Source organism: Onychostoma macrolepis, chromosome 22 (assembly GCF_012432095.1).
Source record: "Onychostoma macrolepis isolate SWU-2019 chromosome 22, ASM1243209v1, whole genome shotgun sequence".
Taxonomy (NCBI): Eukaryota; Metazoa; Chordata; class Actinopteri; order Cypriniformes; family Cyprinidae; genus Onychostoma; species Onychostoma macrolepis.
The window spans coordinates 36,118,629-36,130,960 of record NC_081176.1 but is presented as its reverse complement, the minus strand read 5'-3'; the positions used below and the strand labels follow the sequence as shown (position 1 = coordinate 36,130,960).

The following is a 12,332-nucleotide window of genomic DNA, read 5'->3' as shown; positions in this document are numbered from 1 at the left end:
AAGACATGAATCATTCCGCCTTTCGCTTAAAATGACTTATCAACTGTAAGTTGTTTACCTAACTATTGTTTAGAGACATATGCAAAAGAAATGCGTATCTATGTACGCACTGTGAAATGTGTAGCTTTAGTTAGAAAAGTCTGAAGCGTAATAGTTGTATAGGTAACAGAAAGACACAAACACCCGCTTTTCATGCTCGGTTTGTCTTGTGAACACACACACCGCATCGTATAGACAGACCAGAAAGATGTCCTAAAAGAAATATCGTTTGTTTATAATTTTGTCCTCCCTCTCCATCCGTCTCAGCTATCATCAAGGTTTTGTCTGTCTGTCTTTTGGGAGAGGTTTTTGATTGAATTAATTGTTTTAAGGCGAGCGGAATGCATTAGTTTTATAGTATCTGATAAATGTTTTATGTACTGAATGTATTGAAGCGGCTGTTTAACAAGTTTGAAATGTTTTAATGTTTCTGTTTAAGAGTTTTATATTCAGCATACCGTAAATAAAGCGGTTAAATGAGCACGTAGTATTGTTTCAATTAATTCCGTAACAGTACGTAAAAGCATCTAAATTGTTAACAGACTATTATCTTTTATATTAAAGCTTAATAAAAACGTTAAGTAACGCACAGTTGTGTAAGACACGAACCAAAACATTACGTTATTATGTTATCGGTCCTTTTACACGTATTTTGTGTACTACCGATTTTAATAGTGTATGGTTTATCGTTCATGCAGATTATGTTTTAAAGTTGTTAAGCCAAATCGATGAGTTTATAAGACCGGTTTATTCTTTCTACACACTTATACTTCAGACATGTAGAACATATCAGCGTTTATGTGTAGGCTGCTCAATATTGGTTGGTCTGACTCGTATCCGACATGAAGGATCAGTGAATGAAACCACGACCACAAACATCATCAGGTAAGATGAACAAAAGGCGCCTTCACACTGTTAACTTTATTTGAATGTTTCACTGATATAAAACGACCCTGAGTTGTTAGAAAAGAAGTGTATACTGACATAACTGCGAGATGACTTAAGGAAACGATGATTCGGTTCTTTGAACCGGTTCGTTGAACTGAACTGTGGGAAAGAATCGATTCGGCAAAAAGTGTGGAAATGTGAGTCTTTTTATATAGGTTATCTGAGCGTGCGTATAATCAGAAGTCCGACGATTTAGAGATCTGTCACGTATGACCATTTTGGTATATGTATCCCTGGCGGCCATGTTTGTAGTCTGAGGTGTATGCTGGGTATTGTAGTTCGCTGACCTGAAAGCCCGCAACATTTGAATGAGGTATTAGTTACACGTGTTCAATTTAACATCTTTGTAAAAACAAAAAGAATTGTTAAAACGTATTTAGCCTAAACAAATATATAAGAAGAATACGATGTACTTATGGTAAAACAGACTTCACGTGTATATGTTGAAATGGAGCACCCGTTGTTGCGTTATTTCGTGAAATAGCATTAGCTCTGGTAATAATATGTTGAACATCTGATAAGACGGTCGATCACGCATCCAGAGTTTTATCTTACCGCGGTGCTATAATACGTTTTCTGCAATGGTTGTTCTTGTTGCTTCAAATCGGGTCCAGACTTGTTTTATGAGCGTACCCTTGTTTGTCAAGCTAGTTTTAAGTGATATTGTTCACATTTTTAGAGTTAAACAGCTTAATGAGCTCTTTCAGCATCTATAGTTGCATGGCTGCAGTAAAGTTTATTTTCTGTTATTTCCGTTGAAGTATATTTTTATATTTTAAATAATGAAAGAAAGAAAAATAAATGTATAAAGAAAGCTGTGTGCGTGCGTGAGAGTTTGAATAAAAATGTTTTAAAGATGTGATTAACTACAAGCATCCTAACTTAGAAACACAACACTATATGCTTTCCCCCAAAACCGGTTGTTCAACACATTTAAAAAGTCGTAAGAAAGTTTATTGTGTTTTGAAGAGAAAGTCAGATATGGTATATAATTTTTTGTTTTTTTGTAATTATTGGTTAATATGATAGAATCATGCTGAATTTATGAGGTTATGTATTTATACTGTCTCATGTACTCACTGTATACATATTCAAGAGGGCTCTGTTACACAAAAAGCAACTGAGTGTGGTTGTGAATCCTATATGAAAGCTAAAAATGACCTTTTAAGCTGTTTTTAACAGTAATATTGAACTTTACACATAACATGCATCTTAACACATCTGTTTCAGTAAGATGTTAATGTATCACCACACATACTTATTTTTTTCATTTCAAATTTGCACTTTGTACATACATAATTGTCTATTATATATTGCGTTTTTGCTATTTTGTACATTGCCTATTTGTATATTATTCTTTATTATCTGTGGCCTGTCCTGTTGCTGTCTTTCTGTTGCACTGTGGAGCTTCTGTCACTATAACAAATTCCTCGTATGTGCAAACATACCTGACAATAAAGCTCATTCTGATTCTGATTCTGATTTCATCACAAACCGTAAGACACATCAGTTTGGGTGATAAGATGGAGTTATCAAATATTTGATTGTTGCTTATATCTATTATTTGATCAAATTTAATAATACCATTTTTAAAGTGAGAAAGAAAGTCTAATCTGTTGTAAAGATGAGACATTTGTTGCACCTTGTTTAAGACACTCTTTTGTTGTAAACAACCTTACAACAGCTAATTTTAGGCTATTTTAGATCTAATTCATAAAGAAAAAACCTCTGTAAGCGCATTGCATGCATCAGAGGATCATTTGACAACTTCTGATCCTCATCATTGTTTTAGGTGTGAAAGATCTAAAATCTACAAACCTTAACTTATTTGTTAAAACAAAAGTTACATCATTCTTTAATCATGCTGCTTGTCATCATCTTGTAGAGATACCCTGTGTGATTCTAAAAGTTTTTATTTGTAAAAGGTTTGTATGAGACATCATAAAAGTTTAAATGTTTAAATGTAGGGGATTGTTTATATGCATGTTTGTGTTTATGTTTGAGTATTTTCTTCCTAAACTATACCTAAACTTTTAACTTAACCAGCTATGTGTCATATAAAAGCTTCAAAAGGGCACACATCCTTTGACCGGACAGTGAACTTTAAGTCTAAACTTTTGACAAAGTTCATACTCGCAGGAGCATGTCATAAAATGGTTAACACGTATGTTCTTTGATCAATGAACAGCAACGCCAAAGTTTACGATGCCAGATCCCCTCAAAAACTCGTTAGATTGCAAATGAGTTGCATCTCCAGAAACATCTTTAGATGTTTTACAACAACCCTCTTGATCTGATACGATCGCGTCAGTAATCGTACGCACCAGATACGCAACACCATTCTCATTTCGTCGCGCTGCGTGACAATATTTACATTTCGTGCGATAATGTAAACAGTTTAGGCTTCTAATTACGGCTGAAAATCCAAAGACATCCAAAACATTTGCTTTCAATCCGGTTTATGCTCACATGCGCGTGTATGCGTTTTAACTGATATAGCCTAGGGCCTTCCTCCTCCGTAAGTTTTAAGATTGACAAAAATCAAAGAGTAATAAAGGTATTATACTACTAAAATAAAATAAAACCAGACAAACAACATTTTCCTGTGGCTTAGAGGTGATTTTTATAAGAAAAAGTTGTGTAACCTAATTTTTAAAAGTGAAAAAATCTTGTTAACATAACACGTCAGAAGTCTTAAACTTGACAAAACTCAAAGACCGATTAAAGGAATAGGCGAATTAAGTGTGAATAACTAGCCTGTGCCTTAGACGTGATTGTTTAGAAGAACATTTGTATGGGCTAACCTATTTTTTAAAGTGAAGAGTTTTAGGATGAATGCTGAATGGTTTAATTAATTAATAAATGTAAAAGATTTATTAAAAATAAGTCTTTGTGGTCTCTCCTCCGGTGTAGGGGCGGTTGTAAGTGTGGTTTGACTGGGTGCAGATGTTACCGTTCTGAGTCATCTTGATATTGTAACTATGGTGTATATGTCTTCAAACTGATATGCCCCACTGAAAGTTTTAAGATTGACAAAAAAATAGAAGTGTAAATGAAGGAATTACTAAATTAAGTGTGAATAACTAAACTAAATAAAATAAGCAACATTTCCCTGCGGCTTGTAAGTACTGTTTGTTTAAAAGCAAAAACCTAATTTTAAAGTGAAAAGCTTTAGGATGAGTGCCGAATGGTTTTGTTACGGGGCTGACGAGACGAGAGGCGTGAGGATCCATGTGCAGGCTTTTATTCACAGGCGTGGTCAAAGATACAGGCAGGGTCAAAACAATGGCAAACAGGTATGGCAGAGACAAGACAAAGAGTAAACTTAGGGCAAGCGTGGGTCAATGATCGGCAAACAGTATCCAAAGGGGCGAGACAGAAGAGGCAATCCAAAACGTAGCGATAATCCAGGCAGGGGAAAAACACAATCCAACAAAGGCTAGGCTAGGCTAGGCAAGGCTAGGCAAGGCAAGGAAAACTAACAGGGCTCTGTAGGGCAGCGATAATGCATACAATACTCGGCCTCGAGGGAGAGAATGTCCGGGGTGAAATAGTGTGTGTGATCAGTGATGCTGTGTGATCAGGTGTGCGTGTGATTAGTGCAATGAGTGATTGGTGACAGCTGTGTGCGTGTGCTTGGTGAGATGGCTGATGGGAAATGCAGTCCATGTGATATGTGGTGTGAAAGTCCATGTGGTGACCTCTAGTGGTGAATGACCGGGAGTGCAGACCAGATTCGTGACAGAGCACCCCCCCAAAGAGCGGCTTCCAGACGCTCCACACAGTTTATGATCCAGGAGGGAGGTGGAGCGGAGGCGGAACAGGGGGAGGGATGGAGGGCCAGGTCCTTGTGGCAAGGGAGTGATCTGGGACCGAGGTAGAGCCGGCAGAGCAGGAAGCCAGGGCAGAGTGGACGGGACTGGAGCCCACCAGGGCGGAGCAGGCGGGACTGGAGCCCACCAGGGCGGACCAGACGGAGGTTGAGCCCACCAGGGCGGACCAGACGGAGGTTGAGCCCACCAGGGCGGACCAGACGGAGGTTGAGCCCACCAGGGCAGACCAGAAGACCACCAGAGCCAGATAGTGGACCACCACAGCGGAGCGGGTGGAACAGGTGGAGCAGAAGACCACCAGAGCGGAGCAGACGGACCCGAAGACCACCACGGTGGCACAGATAGAGCAGGAGCCCACCACGACGGATCAGGAACCCACAGCAGAGCCTGGGACCTAGGGAGGAAGGAGACACAGGGAGAAGACAGAACATGCACAGACACAAGGACTGGGGTAGGGAACACAGGAAGTTCATAGTTCATTCTTATAGCTGTGACAGGACAGAACGAGAGTTCATTGACGGCCTCCCTAGCCGTGACAGGACAGAACGAGAGTTCATTGACGGCCTCCCTAGCCGTGACAGGACAGAACGAGAGTTCATTGATGGCCTCCATAGCCGTGACAGGACAGAACGAGAGTTCATTGACGGCCTCCCTAGCCGTGACAGGACAGAACGAGAGTTCATTGACAGCCCTTCTGGCTGCGACAGGGCAGGCAGAGGATTCACAGACAGCCTCCATAGCCGTGACAGGGCAGGACGAGAGTTCAGGGATGGCCTCCTTGGCCGAAACAGGACAGGACGAGGAATCAAGGACGGCCTCTGTGGCCGTGGCAGAGCAAGACGAGAGTTGGTGAGTGGATACCATTGACACCTCTGGAGGTTCTGCAGCGGTTGCCGCCACCTCTGGAGGTTCCACAGCGGTAACAGTCTCCTCGACCGCAACTCGACAGACCGAGAGAACATTGCAGGGCGCCACCACCATACCAGGGGCTGAGGCGAGCCCCGCCGCTTCTGGAGGTTCTGCAGCGTGTGCCGCCACCTCGGGCAGTTCTGCGGTGGTGTACGCAGCCCAAACGCAACACAAAGCGATTTTCATCAGGGGAAGTGCCTCAGACAGGGGAATATGCATAATAACAGGAGGGTTAGAGTGAGTTGGTTTGGGGATACCAGCCGTGCGTGCAGACACCAGCGGTACATCCCTCAAACTAGACATCAAATTGGGATAGTGGAAGACTGACCTTGATGATCTAGGTGTGTCAGCCCGGATGTGACGTGACTCTGGAAGGTCAGCGGAGACATGACCCGACTCTGGAAGCACAGCCGTGACGGGCTGTGACTCTGGAAGATCAACAGAGACGTGACTTGACTCATGACGAGACTCTGGACGATCAACAGAGACGTGACTTGACTCATGACGAGACTCTGGACGATCAACAGAGACGTGACTTGACTCATGACGAGACTCTGCACGATCAGCTGAGACGTGAAGCTGTGACTCTGGACACGCAGCTGAGACGTGAAGCTGTGACTCTGGACACGCAGCTGAGACGTGAAGCTGTGACTCTGGACACGCAGCTGAGACGTGAAGCTGTGACTCTGGACACGCAGCTGAGACGTGAAGCTGTGACTCTGGACACGCAGCTGAGGCGTGAAGCTGTGACTCTGGACACGCAGCTGAGACGTGAAGCTGTGACTCTGGACGAGCAGCTGTGTCATGCTGCTGTGACTCTGGATGAGCAGCTGTGTCGTGACTTGACTTTAGGAGATCAGCTGAGACATGAAGTGACTCTGGACGAGCAGCTGTGACGTGTTGCTGTGACTCTGGACGAGCAGCTGTGACGTGCCGCTGTGACTCTGGACGAGCAGCTGTGACGTGCCGCTGTGACTCTGGACGAGCAGCTGTGACGCGTCGCTGTGACTCTGGACGAGCAGCTGTGACGCGTGCCGCTGTGACTCTGGACGAGCAGCTGTGACGTGCCGCTGTGACTCTGGACGAGCAGCTGTGACGTGACTTGACTTTAGGAGATCAGCTGAGACGTGCTGTGACTCTGGACGAACAGCTGAGACGTGAGGTGACCCTAGATGATCAGCTGAGACGTGACTCGGTTGATGACGATCAACTGTGACTTGACTGGGCTCTTTAACAGCAACTGTGACTTGACTGAGCTCATGAAGATCAGCTCTGACTTGGCTTGGCTCATGAAGATTAGCTTTGACTTGACTTGGTTCGTGACGATCAACTGTGGCTTGATTTGGCTCTTGAAGATCAGTGGTGACTTGTCTTGATTCCTGAAGATCAAAGGCGACTTGACTTGGCTCATGAATGGTAGCAGTGACATGACGGGGTGTTGTTGCGGCTGCCATTTTGTGAGCGTGCTCTAGCGCGGCCGTGATCATACCATTGAATGTGGTGTCACATTCCTCCGCGACACCCACAGTAAACGCTGAACCGACAGTCACTAAAGCGTAATCTATAAAGTCGCTTAGAGACGAACGGGGAGCTTCGCGAATTAGTCGCGATTTGAGAGAGAGAATGTCCGGGGTGAAATAGTGTGTGTGATCAGTGATGCTGTGTGATCAGGTGTGCGTGTGATTAGTGCAATGAGTGATTGGTGACAGCTGTGTGCGTGTGCTTGGTGAGATGGCTGATGGGAAATGCAGTCCATGTGATATGTGGTGTGAAAGTCCATGTGGTGACCTCTAGTGGTGAATGACCGGGAGTGCAGACCAGATTCGTGACAGGTTTCATTAATTAAGCTATGCTAAAGTTCGTTCTAATGTTAAAACATTACTTTAATTATTTTAAATCTTTGCGTCGGTCTCTCCTTACGGTGTTAGGGGCTGGCAGTAGGTGTGGGTCTGACCTCAGCGGCGTAAACTCATTCTGAGTTTGACAGCAGTGTGTGAGGATCAGCGCGAGATGCTCGATTCTTTTTATTTATTTATTTATTTTAGATCAGTTATTTTTTTCCCTTCTTTTCTAACTTGTAACAAACGCTAGGTTTTAAATTGTAATGTTACAAGATTTTGACGAGTATCTTATACTCTTACTTAACGGTCTGATATTTTTTCTTTTACACCACGGTAAGATAAGTCAGCTCTATTTTCTTTAACTTGTAATGTTAGACTATAAGGTTTTGACAAGTATCTTACTTAACGTTCGCTTCTGATACATTTTTGTTTTAGAAGTTGGCAAGATAAGTCAACTCTATATTATTTAACTTGTAATGTTACGCTATTGTTTTAACTAACATGTCAGATGCTTTGTTTTAGATGTATGAACATGTTCACCTCTGCTTCTTTTTATTTAACTTGTATCAAACTCTAACTAGTTTAAATTGTTTTAACAATGCTACCACGTCTTGACTTGTAGGGAAAAACAGATTGCTCATTTTACGTATATGTTTGATGTTTTTCTTGATGTGTGCATGAAAAACTCTAATAAAACCTCCCCTTTGTCCCGTTTAACACAGTTTCACAATTTAAAGTTTAAAACACATAACAGTCTTCAATACCCCACACACAAAAACACGTTTCCCAAAACACACATTCCTTAGGATCACTGGACGGTAAAAACAGATGGTCGTTTAGATGGGTGGGGGTGTACGAATTTTTATGAGGGCAATAAATAAAATTTTTGACACATAGCACACAATGGTCTCTCTCATAAGTCGAAGTGGACGTCCATGACATGCGGAGTCCCACAAGGCTCAATTCTTGCACCACTCTTGTTTAGCCTGTATATGCTCCCACTGAGTCAAATAATGAGAAAGAACCAAATTGCCTATCACAGCTATGCTGAAGATACCCAGATTTACCTAGCCTTATCTCCAAATGACTATAGCCCCATTGACGCCCTCTGCCAACGCATTGATGAAATTAACAGCTGGATGTGCCAGAACTTTCTTCAGTTAAACAAGGAGAAAACTGAAGTCATTGCAATTGGAAACAAAGATGAAGTTCTCATGGTGAATGCATACCTTGACTCTAGGGGTCAAACAACTAAAAACCAAGTCAAAAATCTTGGGGTGATTCTGGAGACAGACCTTAGTTTCAGTAGTCATGTCAAAGCAGTAACTAAATCAGCATACTATCATCTCAAAAACATTGCAAGAATTAGATGTTTTGTTTCCAGTCAAGACTTGGAGAAACTTGTTCATGCCTTTATCACCAGCAGGGTGGATTATTGTAATGGTCTCCTTCCAAAGAAGACCATTAGATAGCTGCAGCTCATCCAAAACGCTGCTGCCAGGATTCTGACTAGAACCAGAAAATCTGAGCATATCACATCAATCCTCAGGTCCTTACACTGGCGTCCAGTTACATTTAGGATTGGTTTTAAAGTACTTTTTCTCATTTATAAAATCACTCAATGGCATAGGACCTAAATACATTGCAGATATGCTCACTGAATATAAACCTAACAGACCACTCAGATCATTAGAATCGAGTCAGTTAGAAATACCAAGGGTTTACACAAAACAAGGGGAGTCTGCTTTTAGCTATTATGCCGCCTGCAGTTGGAACCAGCTTCCAGAAGAGATCAGATGTGCTAAAACATTAGCCACATTTAAATCCAGACTCAAAACTCATCTGTTTAGCTGTGCATTTGTTGAATGAGCACTGTGCTACGTCCAAACTGATTGCACTATGTATAATCATTTTCTATTCTTAACTGTTTTAATTGCTTTTTAAATCAATTTTTATATCATTTTGTTTTCATTGTTGTGATTATTATTATTTTGAATGACTATTTTACGTCCTTTTATGTAAAGCACTTTGAATTACCATCGTGTATGAAATGTGCTATATGAATAAACTTGCCTTGCCTTACTTTATATAATAATTTGTATTTGAGATTGATGAATAATAGGCAGAACACTGGATTTCCAGGCTGGCATACTGTATGGTTTTACAAGCTTTTAGCCCAGTTTTTCATCCTTATTTTACAGAATCTGTTTTGCCTCCCAAAAACATTAGAGAAATGGTGGATTCTCAGTAATGGGTCTACAAGCATCCCAGAAATCTTGAAGGAGTTCCCCAGGCTTCTAGGAAAACTTGGCATCTTAAGAAATCATTTTGATTTTATAGTTTCGTTTACAGAAATTTGAAATGGATAAATTGTTAGTGGGGTTGTGCAGATAGACTATATAGTGTATTGACGATAGTCAGAGATATCGCTGAGAGCTGATGTCTTTGTCGATAGTCAAGGCGATATTACAGGAGCTGCCCCACATCTTTAAAATTTGAGCACATTGTTTTCTGTGAGTGTACACAGTAGCAGCACCTCTGCCAGAACGTCACTAACTAAAGGTTGACTAAAGCCCAATTTATACTTCTGCATCGAACCTACGCCGTAGCCTACGCAGAGACGCACAGGCCTGCGCCGTAATCTATGCCGTACCTGACATGCACCTCTCCAAAAATCTAACAGTGTGTCAATTCTACGCGGACCGCAAGCGCTGTGATTGGTCTGCTAGAACCCCTCCCTCCGTATGTACTTGAGTTTTGTGTGCGTTTATGAGCGCTGTAATATAGTTTAATGTTACACCTTCTTATTTAAAATAAAACAAAGCAAAGAACAAGTGTCTTAGCATTTATTATAGTACATAGCATTATACATCAGTAGTTGTCCACGACAAACAATGTTGATCTGCCGTGGTACACGTCCTTGTGGAGATTGAAAGAATGCCATCTTCTCCTGTTCCATTGTTGTCTCCTTTTTGTAGTTTTAAATAATGATTTAATGATTTTTCGCTTCTATTTCGGCTTTTGCCGTGGTACTGCGGGTTCACAAGCAACATGCCCGCGGACACTGCAGACTATCGGTCCGCATGTGTACTGCACGTCGACGCGGACGACGACGCAGAAGTATAAATGAAAACCGACGCACAGTTTACGGCGTAGAGGCTACGGCGTAGGTCCGACGCAGAAGTATAAATTCGGCTTAAGTCACACTTCAGCCATGCCATTGTCACATGATCTGCCTGTGTCATTTGTTTCTGATCCAATCCAATCCGATCCAAGCTATTTAAAGGAATGAAGACATTTTCACAGTAAAAGTCTTTCAATGTGTCGTTTTGATTGTGAGATCAGTTTCACAGTTTGCACTGCATTATTCTTATGGTTTAGATGCTAAAAAGGAGAGTGTTTTCAAAGTCCTGCCCACTCTGCTTCCCCAATCAATATACAAGAACGGAGGAAAGGTCTTCAGACCCACAACCACAGAATCCTGGAAGCCATTCATTTGAAACAATCTGTAAGTTTTTTTATTTATTTATTTTTTTACTTTTTCTATTCTATACACAGTACTGTGCAAAAGTTTTAGGCCACTAGTATTTTCACCAGTTAAAAAATGGTTTTAAGTCAGACATTCACTGGATTATTACAATTAATGGCAAAATGAATGTTTGGAAATGTAAACTGATATTTCATACAGACACATTACAGCAAAAGGCCAAAATAACTGACTTAAAACCATTTTTTTAGCTGGCTAAAATACTAGTGGCCTAAAACTTTTGCACAGTACTGTGTATATATACATAAATTATGAGGTATTTAAAGCCCCAATATATACAGTATATATATATAGGGGGCTTTAAATACCCCATAATTTATGCCATGTTGGTTGGATGAAATTTAGGTAGACAACCAAGAAGTGCCAGTAAGCACAAAGAAACCTAAATCAGTAACATACTGAATATTTAGTTTGAGCAACCGTTACCAGACCCAGTTCACAGGAAAACCCTGATGGTTTGGCTGATTTCCATAAAATACACTTAAATGTTATTTATTGAAGTCAAATTACATTTTTACAAGTTGCAACATTTAAGTTATGTTGCAAGACTAAGTGTCGTGTAATTAACAGGCGGGGACCAACACGGTGATGCATTCCTGCACATTCTGTGCCTTGGTGACGAGACAACGACATCCCACACCTTCGCCATTGTTTCGGGCCATGCCTTTGAAACGGACCTGTTGCTTGAGGCTGTTTATCTTTTTCAAGTCTTTTTTGTGCTTGATGTTAGCTACACCAACATTTTGCAGTATATCATATTGATGGACATGAGTCTTCATGTGAGAAGTTTTTGAGGGCAACAGTTTTTTCTGGCCACTTGTAATGTTTTAATTTTTTGTCACATGTATTGTCTGTTGTAGGTCTCTTTGTTTGGCTTAGTTTTAATGGCACAATGTTTGGACTGATTCTTATGTGACAATAATCAATTTCATAGTGTTATGATGCTGCAATTTTGACAAAGAATAGGAATCTACAGTACCTAGTTTACACACCAAGTTTTGTGTTTTAAAGAAACTGATCTACAATAACCGTTGTTTTATTTGTGTCTGATTTTATTTGTTTATTTGTGTCAGAACGACTAACCTGCCATGTATAAGATAATGAATGCTGAAACAGCTGTGTGTTATCAGATGTGTTCAACAGTGAATCTGACAGGACTGAACAAGAACAAAAATAATCTTCAAAATTATACTACCTTAACCTTTTAACACCAGC

At 41.1% G+C, this 12,332-nt stretch overlaps 1 protein-coding gene across 1 annotated transcript in view; it reads left to right on the top strand.

The window, feature by feature from the left end:
* Positions 1-12,332, top strand: part of LOC131529680 (GTPase IMAP family member 9-like) — a 277,942-nt gene that overhangs the window by 198,015 nt on the left and 67,595 nt on the right. The window lies entirely within an intron of this gene.